General features: G+C 34.4%; 1 long non-coding RNA gene across 2 annotated transcripts; it reads left to right on the top strand.

The window, feature by feature from the left end:
* The first annotated feature begins 2,349 nt into the window (after positions 1 to 2,349).
* On the top strand, positions 2,350 to 6,862 carry LOC111701027 (uncharacterized). 2 transcript variants are annotated; one of them, XR_002765124.1, is made up of 6 exons: positions 2,350 to 2,913; positions 3,999 to 4,075; positions 4,786 to 4,862; positions 5,629 to 5,700; positions 6,252 to 6,378; positions 6,568 to 6,862. It is a non-coding gene; the product is annotated as an uncharacterized LOC111701027 (long non-coding RNA). The 2 variants fall into 2 exon arrangements; XR_002765125.1 differs by lacking the exon at positions 5,629 to 5,700 and having other exon boundaries at positions 2,353 to 2,913.
* The last annotated feature ends 266 nt before the right edge of the window (positions 6,863 to 7,128 follow it).

Raw genomic sequence — 7,128 nt, forward strand, 5'->3', positions numbered from 1 at the left:
TAATTAAGCTTGAATAACGACTAGTTTATTGTAAACTTTAATCAAAATATATTCTTTGCATGAAAATTTGGCATATAGTTTTGACTTAAAGGGACAGTAAAGGAAAAATGAAAGGGGGTATAGGCTGAAAGCTAATCACTAGCTCTTGATCGCGACCCATGAAAGTCATATCTGATGTTCATGTCTCGAGAAATTTATATAAAACTGTGTCAAATATATACGAAAATTAATATATTTACAATTTTGTATAAAAGTAGTAGGTTTAAACAGATCATATTCAGCAAATAAGCAACCAATCTGAAAACGATGATATCCCAGAGAAAGCTAATTGTAAATTAGGTTTACTTTTATATTTGTTATTTCTATTTTCAATAGATTTTACTCATAATATTATTTTTACGTCCGCATTACTTTACCAGAAATTCCACCAATGGCAGTGCAGTAAAGTGGTCACTTGACACAGGCGGAGACACGTGACCAGTATACTGCTCTGCCATGGGTGATAGTTCTGGTCACGTGATTTAAATTTCAGATTTTCAAAATTGTATATATATGAATTTTCGTATAAATTTGACACAGTTTTATATCAGTTTCTCGAGACAGGAACATCAGATATAACTTTCATGGGTCGCGATCAAGAGCTAAAGTGATTAGCTTTCAGCCTATACCCCCTTTCATTTTTCCTTTACTGTCCCTTTAAATATATAAATAATATACTACATGTATATTAAACATATGTTTAAGTAAACAATTAACAATAAACAAATGTACTCTCCTAGACTGTACAAATACCGATATTCTTATGTACTGTATATACCTACAGTACACACCTTCGGTTCGGTATTCCTTACACACACTCTTTTGGTACAGACACACACACATGACATGACAATAATACGGTATGATTCCAGGACATATACGTTACAAGTTCTTCCTTTTGAAAACTTGTTAAATTGATCTTACACGCATCTCTAACCCTTTAGTAAAAGTCAATTCAACCTAAAGTCTGACCGCGTCAACCTTGTTACACCGGCTTATAGTTCTATTGAGTGTCTGCTTGATTTACCTAATGTCTTGGCGATACAGTACAAACTTGGATTGGAAAGGTTGACCCGGCTGGCTTGGAAACTCGAATGTAATACGGCTGCCCGTGCTTAAAATGTAAATCAGGGGAACTTAAACTTAGCTCTATACTTATATCTTTTGCCAATTATAGTTTCAAATCGTCCGTCACAACAATCTAATCTAATTCTTGTATAAACTTAATATTCTTATTATTATTCTGCATATTTAACATCATATACTATAAGAACAAGAACTATTGAAAACTCTTATTGCTAATAACGAATATAATAATATACACTAGAATATTACATCTTATTCTCTCAAACAATACATGCTACATCTCCAGACTACAATACAGTACTATATGTATAATAGAAAATAATATTCTTTACTTTCTACAATACATTTACAACTCAGCAACATATACATTTATATATATATTATATATATATATATGTGAGATAAATAGAAATAGATCTGAGTATAAGACTAAATGCCATACATAAATCTATATATATACAACTAGGCTTTTTGGGTGCTTCGCGCCCCTATTCTAATAAGAATTTTAGCTGCTGATCGCTGCTCTTCAAGATGTCATTCTTCTTCGTAAATATGAAATCGTATTTCGTGGATTTAGCTCTTGGGGAACTTGGTAGAACCACGGGAACATTTTTAGCCTGATTTAAAATTTAAGGTTAAGTGGGTTAACTTGTATAGTGACAGATTAGTTTTAAGGCAAAGCTGGATTCCCTTAGCTAGAATATTGATATTATTTAATATAGAGTACGATAAAGGGATTTTAAAATTGTATACTAGGGCACCTTTCTTCTCTTTTTTGAGCTGATATGAAAAAAGCGCGGTTTTATTTCCTTCATATCAATTTCAACATGGATCTCTCTTGTATCAAAATTGTATCAATAATTGGAAATTATTGGTCATGAAGATTGCAGCAGCACTCGGCCCCTAGCCTGTCCCATGGCTGCAGAACTCGGCCCATAAATGTGCTTAACCTCACCAAACCCTAAAATAATACAAAATATCTTAAATTACTTGATAATTTCATCGTGTACAAAATTGATAGGATAGGAATTTTCACCTTTGTTACGCGCGTTTACGGTAATGTTACATAGTCTATACGTGCAACATCCCCCCTACTGAACTTCCAATCTACTAACTTTCCGACCTATTGGTATATCGGACCTACACCAGCTGCTTATTTTTGTATTATTTGAGGGTTAAATTAGGTTAAGACAATTTTTGGGCCAAGCGCTATGGCTAAGATAGGCTAGGGGGCCGGGCGCTGTTACCACAATCCCATATAGCAGCTGTAAAACCACTTGCTAGTAGGTCGGAAATGTAGTATAGAGGATTTGGCGTAGGTCAGAAGCGGAGTAAGCAGATTTGCGTAGGTCGAAAAGTACACCAGCGCATTTACAGATAATCCTGAGCCTGTTCTCTCTATAGATAGATAATTCATACGAGAGACATCTGGCGCCCAAACTATCGTCCCCTAAAGTACGTGAACTACACGACCACTATCTGTAGAATGCCGCAAATAATTCGGAGTGTAGAGTACTTCAATCTTTTTTCATAATTAATATGACGATTTCGGTGGAAAGGCATGGCGAAATACGACAAGGGAAAAAGCGGGTCTGAGCTTCAAGAGAAGACGACAAAAATCAGTCTGGCTGTTTTGCCGCGTTCGGCGTTTGTTCTGAGTTCAGTTTTTCTCTCGGCCCGCCAGAAGTCACATGTCTAGGGGCTTAAATTTTATTTCTCGCCTGTTTAAGATTAGTTTGTGATAAGAAGTTAGTAAGTGGATTAATTGTCGTTCTCAAGAGGTGAAGGGTAAGTACTTCGCAGGGAGGGGTGCTTCTAACTCCAGACTGGACTACGCGTTTATTTGTTTGATGTGCAGCCTGTCCAGCACGCAGTCTCGTCGGTTTTAGGAGCACCTCTCTCTCTGGATGTACGTAAAGAGTTGTCAGTCGTTCTTAGTTTTTCGTTCTTAGCAAGCTCGGACACGCGAGATCCCGGGTCGCACGAGACATGCTTGTACACCGAATTCTTCATTTTTCGCGAAGTACCTCACCATCTCAAAAACGAAGCGAAAAACGTAAAAACCATCGAATATTTTGGGGTGGTTCCATGGGGAAAAAGATAGGCAGAGGTTTGCCAAATATGTTGCTATTTATTTTATATCGCGTAGGTTAGTCATAAAAGAGGCATAAGAGATTTAAGTTTTACCTTTTTTAAGTTTGACATCATTCTCAAATTGGCTAAATTCACAACTTATAAACCCCGAAATGCCGGCTCAAAAATAGAAACTCTACCAATACCTAATAATTGTAAAAATCAAATTAGGATGGTCAAAATCATCATATTCGTAAAAATTTATGTCTCTAAAAATTATCTGATTACTTGCCCCCCCCCCCCCAAATAGTTTGTAGAATTCATACACAAATGTTATGTTTTCTAAGATGAAAACTTTAGGATGAGATATCCTTAATCCCGATTGGTTTATTAATATGGAGATTAATAACAAGAGGAGAACAAGCATTATTAAATCACGAGATTAAGAAAAGAGTGGATCATGCCTTAATCCTGATATCCACCATTCAAAAGTTCCCAGCTCTGGTCAAACGATTTTGGACACCTTTATTTTCACTCATATTTTCATTTTTATACATTTATAAGTAGAAATGCATTGTAAGATTTCATTTCTCGACTTGGGAGATTTAACTTATTGTTTTTAATAGTACAAGTTTATCAGCCGATAAAATGGGGAATTTGGTTTTTTTTTTCTTTCTACCAATTTTAATTATTGTCATAAAAATTCAAATTTCTTCTATTTTTATCATAGTGTATCTTGAAAGGGAGTAGAATATCGATAGTTAATTATGCTTCAACTTGTAACTCTTATATTGTTTCAGGTCAAGAGGTTTAGTCAGAAAAAGATATAAAACCAGATCAGAACTTCTACTTGAATTGTCCCTACAGAAACAGAAAGGTAATTTTTTATAGATAAACTTTCAACAGGGTATATAACTTTCAATTTGTATGGATGTTACGTTCTTCAGTATAAGTTTTTTTTATCAATTTTCTCCTTATAGACAGATAGAAATAAGATTTGTAGCGATTAAAAGTGCTTATTTTTCGCCGTTAGCCTATACCCCCTTTTATTTTTCAAAAAACACTCCCTTTAAAACATTAAAATGATTAGTTGATACAGTAAACTAAATGACTTGATAATGAAGCCATTAATCATAGGACATGAGATTAAAGCCATTAAAGAAAGGACTTGAGAATAAAGCAATTAATCATAGGACTTGAGATTAAAGCCATTAATCATAGGACTTGAGATTAAAGCCATTAAAGAAAGGACTTGAGAATAAAGCAATTAAAAAAAGGACTTGAAAATAAAGCCAGTAAACTAAATGACTTGAGATTGAAGCCATTAATCATAGGACATGAGATTAAAGCCATTAAAGAAAGGACTTGAGAATAAAGCAATTAATCATAAGACTTGAGATTAAAGCCATCAAAAGTCGTTCCTGATCTCTCTTTTTTATGTACTTTGCTTGTTTGGTGGCTTGCTATGTCTGTCCAAAAAACAGCAAGAACTTGAGTTTTATGTTCTTTAAATAAAAGGTCTTGAGCTATACATTTATTCGGAGAAAACTTAATTTTATTACATAAATTTCTGCCTTAATATTGTAGGTTATCAGACTTTACCTTCCTCCTCACCCTCCTCTGGAGCAGATTTTATTATGAATAAATATTTGGAAAGTTGTGAGGTAAGGCTTAATTCTTTGTTTTATCAGTCTGAGTTCGCAGTGAGAGGCAATCACTAATTTTGGTTAACCCTTTCTCGGTCAATATTCATTTTAAATGATGGAGATGTTATTTTAAAGAGGTTCATTGATCATTTGATCTAAAGGATGATTAATTTATTGATAGGTTTATTTATGAGTAGGATGGGGTTTTTATATGTGATCGATTGAGCTATTGACTGCTTGATCGATTGAGCTATTAAATAATTAATTGATTGCTTGGTTAATATATGCGTACACTGGGGTTTTTACGAGATATTTTAGGGAAAAAGGCCTTGGTGACAATTGGCATCCTGAAAGTTTTAACTGAAGGAGGGGGGGGGGGTGCGTTTTTAACAGGCCGGGTAAAGTTAAGTAAGTTTTGAATTTAGTCTAAAAAATTGTAAATATGTGATTTATTAACGAAATATTTTTGTTTTCAGAATAATATTTTTTGGGTAGTTAGCTGCAATGGTTGAATTGTTTTTTTTTTAATTGATAGGATATTGGTTGGTTTGCTGGGGTATTTGGTTGGTTAATGCTTTTATTGTTGGTTGGTTGGTTTCAGTTGGTTGATTGATTTATTTATTTGTTGGCATCGATAGAGTTTCAAATAAAATGTCTTAAGAGAATAAAGACAGTTTAGTTCCTTTCAAAATCACATTGAAAGTAGACATATAAGAGAAAAATTCATGTTTTAGCAGAAAATTTTCATTATATTTTATTATTGTTTAATATATAATAATATTAGGGGGTTAAGCAGTTGATTCCTGGCTGTAGTCGTTTGACAGAGCCTCAACCTATGAAGGTTGGTGGAGATGATGTAAGTGTTGATTTTTTATTGTTGGAAGGCGGTTTTGGTTAGTTTGGTTCAATTATTGGATGCTCTTTTGTTAATAGGATGGTTGGTCGGTTTATTTCTGAATGATTGTTTAATCAATGATCGATTGAGCTATTGATTGATTGATGGATTGATTGATTGATCGACCTATTGATTGATTATTTCAGCGATTTCAGGATGGTTGGATGTTGATTTGTTAATTGGATGGTTGGTCGGTTTATTTCTGAATAATTGTTGGATCGATTAAGTGATTGATTGAATTTTTGATTGATTGATTTAACTATTGATTGATTGATTGATCAATTGATGTATTGTTTGGTTGGTTAATATATGCATACAGTGGAGTTTTTATGCAATATTTTAGTAAAATAGGCCAGGGTGAGGACTCTTATTCTGAAAGTTTTCACTGAAAGAAAGGTGGGTGTTTGAGATGGGGAAAATCTGCGGATCCACCAGATCTGGATCTGGATCACAATTTAACTACATGTGCAAGTCTCTTTTTAAGAAAAAGTATTGATTTGTATGTTTTGCAGGTTGAGGAGTCAAGTGTGCAGGCTGACTTCTCATAGTTGGGTTACTTTGTTGTAGAGGATGGGGAGAACCTTGTTCAACTGCCTGGTAATTTTATCCCCTTTGTGGAAATGAAGAATACTACTCAAGGTTAGTTATAATTAGGAATAGGGGTCATTTTAGATATAATTGATAATATAATTACATCCGTCTAGTCCGTATACAGTTTTATATAATTTTCTTTCATTTTTCATTTACAGTCCCTTTAATAAAGGGATTTGTAGGTTGCAAAATTTTAACTCAAAACATTAATCTGACCTCTGACAAACCTCTTTTTAGGATGATAAGCAAAATCTTGCATTCGGTGGGAGAAATTGTTGGCAAACCTGTAACAATGGAGGAAGTGTGTGATGTCAGAGCACACTGGAAGACCCTCACAGACCTTGGATCCGGAAAAACTTTTACTGAAGATTTCAACTGTGAAAAAGTTTCCTTGTAAGTATTAAAAAAAATTATTTACATTTTCAGCATTTCTTCATTTGATTAGTTTTCTTAATCTGTGTGCTCCATACTCAGACCGTTACCGCGTAATTTTTTTTTACCAATTTTAATATGCTTTAAAATTCAAATAACAAGTATTTTTTATTTTAAATTGAATTTTTACAGGACTTTGCACTTGATTTGTAGCCTGAGGGTTACCGCCTCCTGCGTGAGGACTTGTAAAAGTTTCTCTTTTCCTGTCTCAGCCTCACCACTCCCAAAGCCTAGCACAGCTTTTTCATGCTCTAACCGTCTAACCTGTGCCTCTGCAGCAATGCACTGTCTACGCAGCCGTCTCACCGACTTGCACACTGAAACGCGGGTCTTTTGTCCCGGTTTTTGGGTGCAAGAACTTTTTGC

This window comes from Eurytemora carolleeae, unplaced genomic scaffold (assembly GCF_000591075.1).
Source record: "Eurytemora carolleeae unplaced genomic scaffold, Eaff_2.0 scaffold358, whole genome shotgun sequence".
In the NCBI taxonomy this organism is placed as follows: Eukaryota; Metazoa; Arthropoda; class Copepoda; order Calanoida; family Temoridae; genus Eurytemora; species Eurytemora carolleeae.